Genomic DNA, 9,887 nt, shown 5'->3' with positions numbered 1-9,887 from the left:
TCCTGACATGATGATGGACCATAACAGCTATTTGCTTGGATGGTGTAGGTTACCTGTATTTTAAGCAGTCCCTACTGTGTTAAGTATGGATTCAAGCAATAGCATCACAAAAGCTCCAAAACCAGTGGTTACCACCTTAGAGGAAACCACATGTTGTAAAAAATCATGATCTCAAGCGGTCCACATTGAAAGGACCTCATGATGTCTGTTCAGTTTACAACAGGCACACCAACAATTCCACCCTCACAACTGATGATCTTGATGCCAGTCTCACTGTGAAGACTCAGAGACTAAAACATCCTCTCATGCTGGAATTGCTCCCTCCAAGTCAGGCTGGATGCACAACAGGATGAAGAGATTTGATTTTCTTTTTCTTGTGCTGTCCTGGTTCTAGACTTTGTTTTTCATACATTCCCGTATAAATTTGGCACCATTGATGAGCAATATAAACTCATGTGTACAATATTATAAACAGTCACTGTAACACGTACTTTAAAATTTCTGTAACCTGAAAGCAGTACAACTGATGATAATTGCTCTGAACAACATGCAAGGAACCTGTGTTTATAATGCAGCTCCCTTGGCAAGAGTCCAACCTCAGCAAAGGTTACGTGTTTATCCTACAGGGTTGGCCTTCTTGTGTCATTCTCCAGTGGTTCCATCTGACTGACCCAGAGGGAACAATAATGGGTTTCAGAGAAGAGATGTCCTAGTCAAGTTATAATGGAAAGAGAACTTAGCCACATGTACAGTCTTTTAGAAGGAAGGGAGAGGAAGGCACCTTGAAGGACAAAGCAACAAAAAGTCTAAATAGCTGCTGTTCTAAAAATTGTATGTTTTCAGACTGCATGGATCAAGGATTTGTGCACACACAATCACAGGGCATGCATGTGCATCATGCATTTTGGCCAGGACCTTAGACTTGTGGAAGAGTGGTGGATGTACTTGTACTATGCAAAAGTTGCAAGTTTTGCATACAAAAATGAATAAGTAAATCAGACATAATATCAAATGTCTCTTCTGTACGGCTTAGAGAGATTTTTTCTTTAAACTGATTTTAAAAAACAGTGTTACTGAAACAGCATCATAAGCCAAATACTAATGAGTACATATCACACACAGGCAATCACTGATTTCAGAAGATACCAAGAAAAATAGGTCTGTATCATTTGAAATACAGGCCGCAAAGAGAAAAAGCCAAGAGAAAAAAAATCTGAAGCTCTATCCATAATTATTCCACTGTGGGCATGTCTACACAAGATACTTAATGCGCACTAGACTGCGCATTACAGTGTCACAGCAGAAAACATGCTATTATGCTAATGTGCAGTATTGGTCTAATGAGTATTAAGCATCACAAAAAAAGTATGCAATCACACTAAGGTGCAGTAGGGCAGCCTACTAAACATTTATTTAGTACTTCCTTTTGCAAGTACTAAATTTAATGTGCAGCAAGCATTGCACAGAAATGAATGTGTAGACACGCCCACTATCTCCATATTACTATTTAAGACAGGCTTCACTTTCAGTCTTTACTGTTCAAGCAACTGCACATACCAGGTAAACCACAGCAACAAGGCTACATAGGATGAGTTACAGTATGTAGAAGTTCAGTTTAAATTCTGATTTCAATGTACTCTCATGTGTAACCATAATATTATTACTGGAAAGTACTGTTTATAAGTTCTGCCTCTAAGGCAGACTTACAATACTTGGAAGGGAAAGACATTGGCTTCTTTTTCTTAGCACCATATTTTCGATTATTTCATGCTTTATCCCTATTATACCTGGTATCTGAAACTTAAATCAAAACAGTTTTTCTAGTTGAACCAAACAGTGTACCTTCCACTAAACTTATAGGAATGTTTTAACCATGAAAGCAAGCACCAGTCAGACCCGCCAGCCAGATTTCTTGGAAGTTCTAATCACTCACTGGGTGCGCCTACACATGCAAATGATGCTGGATGGGTTTACTCCAGAGTAATTTACCCTGGAGTACACCCACTCTGGGCAGGTGTCTACACCTGTGCACCAGCACCCTGCAGCAGCCACGGGGAGCTCTAGGCTCCCCCTGGCTAGGTGCTAGCCCAGGAGCTAGCAGGGAGCTCAGGGGCTGAGAGATTTCTCCCTGTTCGCAGGAGCTGCCTGCTCCCAGGGCAGGCTCCAGTGGTGTTGCCCAGGAAGGGACAACATCCCCTGCAGCAGGGAGCTTCAAGCCCCAGCTCCCTGACTGGAGGCAGGGGGCTTGGAAAGATTTGTGGAGGAGATCCCATCAGCAGATCAGGACACGGGGCTGAGACCTGCACCTCCCTCACAGCTCTTTCTAAGCCCATGCCTTGATCAACTCATTTGGGCACAGAGCTGAGAAAAAGCTGTGGGGCTGGGACCTGCCCTTGACCAGGACAGTTTCCAGCCAGCCCTGTGTGCACTTTCCCCATCTGAGGCAGGTCCCAGCCAGCTCTAGGCAAGAACATCTCATACCTCCCAAGGCTGGGGGGGCATGCTGACTGCCCGCAGGCGGCCGTGGCACTGGCAGCTGTGGGTGGCATGGCAGCGGTGAGCAGGGACCACCCTCAGGTGGCCACGGTGATGTCAGCAGCAAGGCCAGGGCTGGCGAGCGCTGAGTGCCGATCAGCAACTGCCCGCAGATGCCAGCAGCAGCAGTGACAGCAGGGGAGGGGGATGGCAAGTGGCAACTGCCCTCAAACGCTGCCAGCAGCAGTGGCCAATCTCAGAGGATACACAGCCAATCTCAGGGGGTGCACATGCACCTGTGTGCACCCCCTATGCCAATGGCTCCAGGCTGGGTGGGGAACTGTCACTATGCATGGAGCTCCCTGCCCCCACTCCACAATCACGGATTGTGGCTGGGTGATTGCTCCCTTCTGCCAGGGCAGGGGGACATAGTATCCACTCAGGCTCCAGTGGTGGAGCCCACCCTGGCAGCAGGCAGCTCCCAGAGGCAAGGAGCAATCTCCCATCCCCTGCTGCCATTTGTGTGTGCCTTACTGAACGATAATTACTTGGCAGTTAATTTTCTCCTTGCATTTGCAGGTAGAAAATTAACTATCAAGTGCAGCAAATTACTACGCAGTAAGTGTTTGGACATGTAGACAGTGATGCTTACTACTGAGTAATTTGCTCTACTGCACAGCAAAGCACCTTGTGTAGATGCACCCATTGGCTTCATTTTCTTGTATTCTGTTTAGTAAACCAGATTCCTACTTAAAAAGAAGATTCATAAATATTTTGCATAAGGCAAAAAAGCAAGAAAATGAGTAACTGACACCTGGAAACTGCATATTTATTTTGCCCTGTCAATTATTTTTAAAGAATTCTCTGCCTATAGAAAGAGATTTTTAGAAGCCCTGAACCATCAACAAATGTAGTAGTCTATAAACCTCAGCTTGTCATTTTTCATCATTTTGGAGAAAGTGAATACTTTAAAGGTTTTTCCTTTACTTAATTCTATTTGGTGTTTGGGTGAAAAAATCTCATTTCAAAGGTAGTAGAATACATCCTGTGTAAGAGTTCCTGACTTTATAATGATGAGTTTACTAAGTTAAATACTCATCAGTGCTTGTAACACTAAGGAACTTGTGCTTTTACCAGCACTTCAAGTCACTAGTTTAGATAGTGCAGAGTTCCATAGGTAACAATTACTCCAGAGGCAGGAGTGACTGTAAGTAAACACTTTAGAAGGCCTAGACCTGGAGATAATTTCAATTTGTTTGTAGCCAGTCATGAACACACAATTACCTATTGAGAGTGTCTGGCTTCAAGTGCAGACAGATGGAGAGCACAGAGGTTAGTACAGCCAGGCCTTAGATTGATCTTTGTGGGGAGAATTAAATCAGTCTGACCTTGCTGTGAGGCCTAAATTATATCCATAGACCCCCAAATAATGCATCTTTAATACATTGCTGCCCTCTTTTTATCAGCCTCCTTACCTTGAGGGTATCTAGTTCACTGAGTACTGAAGTTAAATAGGAAGTATTTATGCCTACACTTGTGACCTTTGTGGTCATCCTGTCACATTTTTATGAAGGATACTTGAAAAACATATCTGTGAAACTAAGGTTTTCTTTTACTTGAGCATGAGAGAAAAACTGAATAGGAAAAAGCTTGCTTCAACAAAGAGCACATAGTGGAGTATCTACTATATAATGCCAAGCTTCTGTAACCAACCAAGACATCTATCACCTATGCAGTTTAGAAACAGAACTGTGTTTTGTTAACAAAAGTCTGAAGGTTTAAAACATAATTTCTTTTGTGATACTTTCATTTATTTCAGGGCTTCAGAGGATTTTTTTTTAAATAGCAAGGCAAAAGATAATGCAAACGATGCTACAGGTAACTCTAACACTATTCCTTCTGTTTTAAAATCCAGGGGGTCAGATTCTCAAATAGTGTGAGTCAGCTTAGCTCACTTTAAATCAGCAGCTCTATTTATTGTATCAGTGGAGAAGCTCACAGGAAGCTCAGTGAAGAGACATCCATCATCTAGAGATCTTCCCCCATGTTTTGCAGGTTTATTAATAAACCACAAGAATGTCCCAAGAGAAGATTTGGAATGCAGTATCTTAGTCTAGTAACATCTCTGTTTAAAGTAAATTTTCAAATCCATTCATTTCACCTATTTTAGAGCCACTTTTTAATGTAAAATAAAGGAACATCAAGAAATCTGAGTTATTTTTTTGCTGCTTGGGTGTGTCTGTCCCATGTCACTAGAGTTCCCAGGCAGGAACACACTTGAGTACGAGCTGTCCACCCATTCCTGCTTGCCATTTCCATGGTTACTCTCAAGCACACCAAAGACAGAGATCTCAAGGGTAAAGTGTGCTTGAGAACATCTCTCCCTAGGAACATGTGGTGTAGACCTACTTTTTGTGAATCAAAATCAGCTCTTCTACTTAACCACAAGAAAAGGCAGGAGGGTCCAATTATTTGTGTTCTAGCCTTCGAATTTGGCAAGTCATTTTCTTCCTTTGCCACAGGCTTCCCTTGTAACCTTAGACAAGGCACTTATTCTTGCTGTGCCAGTGTTCCCTGTCTTCATAGCAGAGACAATAGCACTAGTGTGCCTTGCTCATATGTTGTGAAGACAAATTGATGAACGACTGTGAGGTACTCAGATGCAAGGGTAAGAGGGGACAGATCTGTACCTGAAAGAGCATAGTTTTTAAGTTAATTTTGTTCTTCTGTGCCAGCCAAACAGGCACAGTGTCCTCCATTCTCAAAAACATGTAACAGGGTAGCACCAGTACAAACTTCCTCACGCTAACCCCCATATGCTTTCATCCTGACCCAGACAGACTGTCTCTAAGGTTAAAATGTACTCCAGCAGTCTATTCAGTACTGATACAGTCAACAGGAGCACCAACTACAGTAGTTCCACTTTTTATGGCAAAACCTGTTCTCTAGGACCTGGACTGAGTTTCACTGACCAGCAAACATAAGATAATGACTACAGGTCACCATCACTGGGGCCATATTTAGACTGGCCTACTTGGACAAAATTGCCCACTCTACCCCTGTTTTTATCCCCCTCTCCTGGGAAAAACCCTGATACAGGCACTGAAAGGTGCAAGCTCTATGAAGATCCCCGATAGATGTTAAGGATCTGACTGATTCAGGATGTCCCTGCTGCTTGCCCTCACAATGCAGCTCTTGGAATTGTTCTGTTTGGACTTCCAGCCTGTGGATGCTCTGAAAATCCCCATGAGAATTGAGTTTCACAACCCAGCAGGCACTCTTCTGAAAAATTAGCACTGGGCTGTATTAGGTTCCTGGAAGATTCCTTGCAGAGTTTTGAGGAATTATACCAACTCATTCCTCTCAATCCTCTTCTTTCCCGACATGTGAATTCCACAAAGGGTTTTTTGTGGAGGTTTGGGGAAGTGGGAATAGTGCTGTATGTGTGATTCCCCATCCTGTGCAGGCATATACAGACCCAACCATCAATGAGAGCCTTTTCTCATGGGATGTTGAGTAAAGGAGTGGCAGGACAGTTTTCCTCAAGAGAAAAATGCTCTCTGCCCCCTAACTATTCTAATCCAGCCAGCTCCAAAAGATAAGATTTGATTTAAACAGTAGTATGAGATATCATTAGCACAAATGACCATTTAATTGCTTTCTGACATAAGGGGAAGGATAATCAAAGTATCTGATTCTGCAATCTGATCTCTGTATTGCTGTGGTAACTTTTTCCCCAGGGACTGGAGCTTTCTGTACCACAATGCACTTGTTTAGGTGTAGATATACAGGTTACACTGCTGTTGGACCTGCTGGTTTCCAGCAACATTCAACATGCACTTGTCCATACATGCCTGACAAAGTTGCAGTCCAGATTAGGAAACATTTGTTTATGCCCCAAAATCCCCAACATATATTTCCAGTTCTGTTCCCAGTGCTGAGCTTCAGGCCACTTCAACTCACTGCTAGTCAGGTCTCACACTGTTTCCTGGTATAAAATTGATTAGAAGCAGCATGAAATGTCATCTGGCTGACCCCTGGGAGCCTGGGACCAAAAATAACAGCCAGGATAAGTGGTCTTTTGATTAAACCTTCCAATTGCCAAAAATCCACATTTCCCCCAACACACACACTTATGGGAAACGCTGCAGGTCAGGGTAAGTCTACCTGAGCTACAGTTAACAGCAGCAGCTGCTCTGTAGGCATGCCCTCAGAAACTTTATGTGTAAGTCTGTCTTGATCCTGTTGAAGTCTTTTGCCATTGACTGCCATTGACTTCAGTGGCAGTAGGAATAGCTTCCATCGGCCTAATTCATATCTCACACTTGTTTCATGCTGGTGCAGCTGTATTCAGTGGTCACTACTGAGTTTTCTGGGATAGACAGGCCCAAGAGCAGAATGTCCATTCCCTGCTGGGGGGAGGAGGTGGGGGGAAAAACACTGGTCTGAATGACTCAAATGATGGGTTCCAGATGGAACCATGTCAAGCTCCACAAAAAAGAATAAATCAAGGGCTTTCAGAATGGGAATAATCACAAATATACAACTTGTGCATATCTCTATAAATAAAAAAATCTATATTTTCATGTCAGTCTGTAGGATCTTGAGATAACCTCACAATCTAACAACTTAAGCTGTGAAGGACTGAGAATGGGTCTTCATAATTTCTCAAAAGTCACAAGATTCACAAAGTAAAATGGAAAGAGTTTAGTATGGAATGGCAAACTTAGCTCTGATTTTACCCAGCTCTGGTTGAGTTGTTTAGGCCTTATCTACGCAGCTACATGGTTTTTGCTATTCAGTTGTGCCAGGGCACATCCTAGTAACTGATATAAATTGTGTCTACCCCCTGAGATTTATATTGAAACCAATGGCAGAATGTCAAGTTCAGGCAGTGCCTTAATATCCCATAACAAAGGCTCTTTAACTGAAGTAAATCTCCGATTGGATATAATGGGACACCCAATTATGATCTAATTTAAAGCAGTGCAAACACAGAATAATGTCACTTCAGCAGTTCTACCACAGCAGCTGAGATCCAAACCACTCTGTTGGTGTTTCACTTGCACCTAGACCACAAGATGGGGCCCAAAAAATAGTATGTGTGTTAATTGTGATAGAAGCAATCTAATGTTATTAAGTGTTGCTATTTGAGATCTACTGATGAAAAGTATAAAAACTAGGTGGCAGTGTAGTAGTAGTAGTAATATATATTTTGAAAGCAAAGTATGAAACAAGAAGGAACTGTGGGGCAGGGAACAGAGTTGTGCTTGCTCTTGGCACCCTTCAAAGGATCTCACAAAACCCCAGTTGAGAATCACTGATATAACCTTTCCCTTCACTATCTTTCTCTCTCTCTCTCTCTCTTTTTCTTTCTCGTTTCTGGCAAATATAGGGACTTTTTGTCTTGGCCACAGCTATAGTTTCCAAGAGCCTCCAAGTATCATACTCCCACTTTCCCCTACCCCCATATCAAAAAGAGAGTTTGAAGGCATGTATAATACATTGGAAACAAAACGAGTTTCTCCAATATGTTTCCAGGTTTACCAAGTCAATTATTGAAAGGGTATTTGGGAAGTGATGGAAGTAAAAAGTAAAGGTGTCACACATTGCAAGCTAGGTCACATCCAATTCAAACAGCAAGTTAGGATTTGCTCTATGGCACAGAATGTGCATACATGTAGGCTGCAAACCCACAGCAATTTAGGGTAATATTTTGGTCAGCAGGTGCAGACCCCAAATGTACACTGGTTTAAAACCAGGATTGCAAAAGGCAGACATCTGTAGAAATTAGAAAAGAATTCTAGGGCTATTATTTAACATTCTACATATGTGAGATACAGAATGAAAGATTGAGAATTATCTTAAAATCCCTGCTAAATCATGCCCTGCTTTCTCAAGGCAATCTCAAGCTTTAGTAGTTCAGACAGATTCTCTAGCTGACAATTAATATTAATGGGTAGATTTCACAATGTGGCATTATCACACTGTGAGATGGGTGGGCATACCATCTGGGTTTTGGCAGGTATTAGATGTAATCAAAGGGATTACTTGGCTCAGGGAGAAATAGAAAACCTTGGGTTTGTTTAGTCTCTTTCTTCTTTTGTTTGGACGCAGCTCTAGGTGTGCTTAACTATTTTTCCCTTGTCCTTTGTTTGTTGTGATGAGCATTTCTGAGTTTACATGGGAAATAAGAGGTGTATACCAACCCAATTGCATCAGTTGGATTGCAGACCGATTTGCCTGCCTGTCCCTTCTCTCTGGCAGGGCTGTTCCAGAAGTAATTTTCAGCATGGTGAAGGTCCCATTTCTAAATTCTCTCTGACAGTGGTTTGCAACCTTTTTTCACTTGTGGACCCCTAAAAATTTGTGAATGGAGGTGTGGACCCCTTTGAATTGTAAGTGTGGGTATTCATATACATTGAATTGATCAGTCATCTTTCGCAGACCCCTTAGACACAGCTGTCTGTGGACCATAGGTTGAAAAGCACTGCTCTATTACGTTTAAACAGAAAACACACATGCACACACACAGAAGGGAGAGGGGGGCAATCCTTTCCAAGCCTCATTTGAAGAACTTGGGAGTAGGAAGACAGCATGGAGCAGGCACACAGGCACACACGGAGGAGTAAATCTGGGTCAGACAGAATCCTTTCTGTTAGTCCCCCTCTTCTCCCAGATCCATGTGCATCTGAAGACAGAACAGTGTTTCTAGGGGGAACACAGCTACCCATGTGCAGACAACCCCTCTAGTGGGGGGTCTGAACCCCACAAAAAAAAACCCCAGTCTTTTCCCCTGGCTGACATCCTCATCCCTCCCCCGCCTTTCAGGTGTGGTTAATTGTACACTAAATGCCCTTAGGGTAATGAATGAGAAGCCTGGGCTGCTGCCCCTGGGCACTTCAGCCCCTACAGCCAAAGCAAGGGTGTTGTTAGGAGTGGGGATTCAGGGAGTGAGGAGGTCATGTGTGTGATGGGGTATGAGGGGTGTATGTGTGTGACAAGGTATGGAGATATGTGTGTGAGATGAGGTGGGGTGTGGGTGATGGTGTGATGTGTGTGAGGGGATGTATTTGTGTGATGGAGTGCGTGAGGGGTGTGGGATGTGTATGAGGGGGTGTAGGTATGTAATGGGGTGTGTGGAGGGGTATGTGTGAGGGGGTGGTGTGATGGTGTGTAGGGTATGAGGGGGGTGTGGGTATGTAATGGGTATGTGGGGGTATGTGTGATGGTATGTAGGATGTGTGTTTGGAGGTGTAGGTATGTAATGGGGTGTGTAAGAGTATGTGTAAGGAGGGGTGTATAGGATGTTGTGTGGGTCGTATGTAGTGGGGTGTGAGAGGGTATGTGTATGTGTGTGATGGGGTGTTTGTACGTGGATGTGACAGGGTGTGTGGAGGGTTCTGTATGTG

Source organism: Crocodylus porosus, unplaced genomic scaffold (assembly GCF_001723895.1).
Source record: "Crocodylus porosus isolate Cpor-Errol unplaced genomic scaffold, CroPor_comp1, whole genome shotgun sequence".
Classification (NCBI taxonomy): Eukaryota; Metazoa; Chordata; order Crocodylia; family Crocodylidae; genus Crocodylus; species Crocodylus porosus.
The sequence above is the reverse complement of the archived record's forward strand: the minus strand, read 5'-3'. Positions refer to the sequence as shown.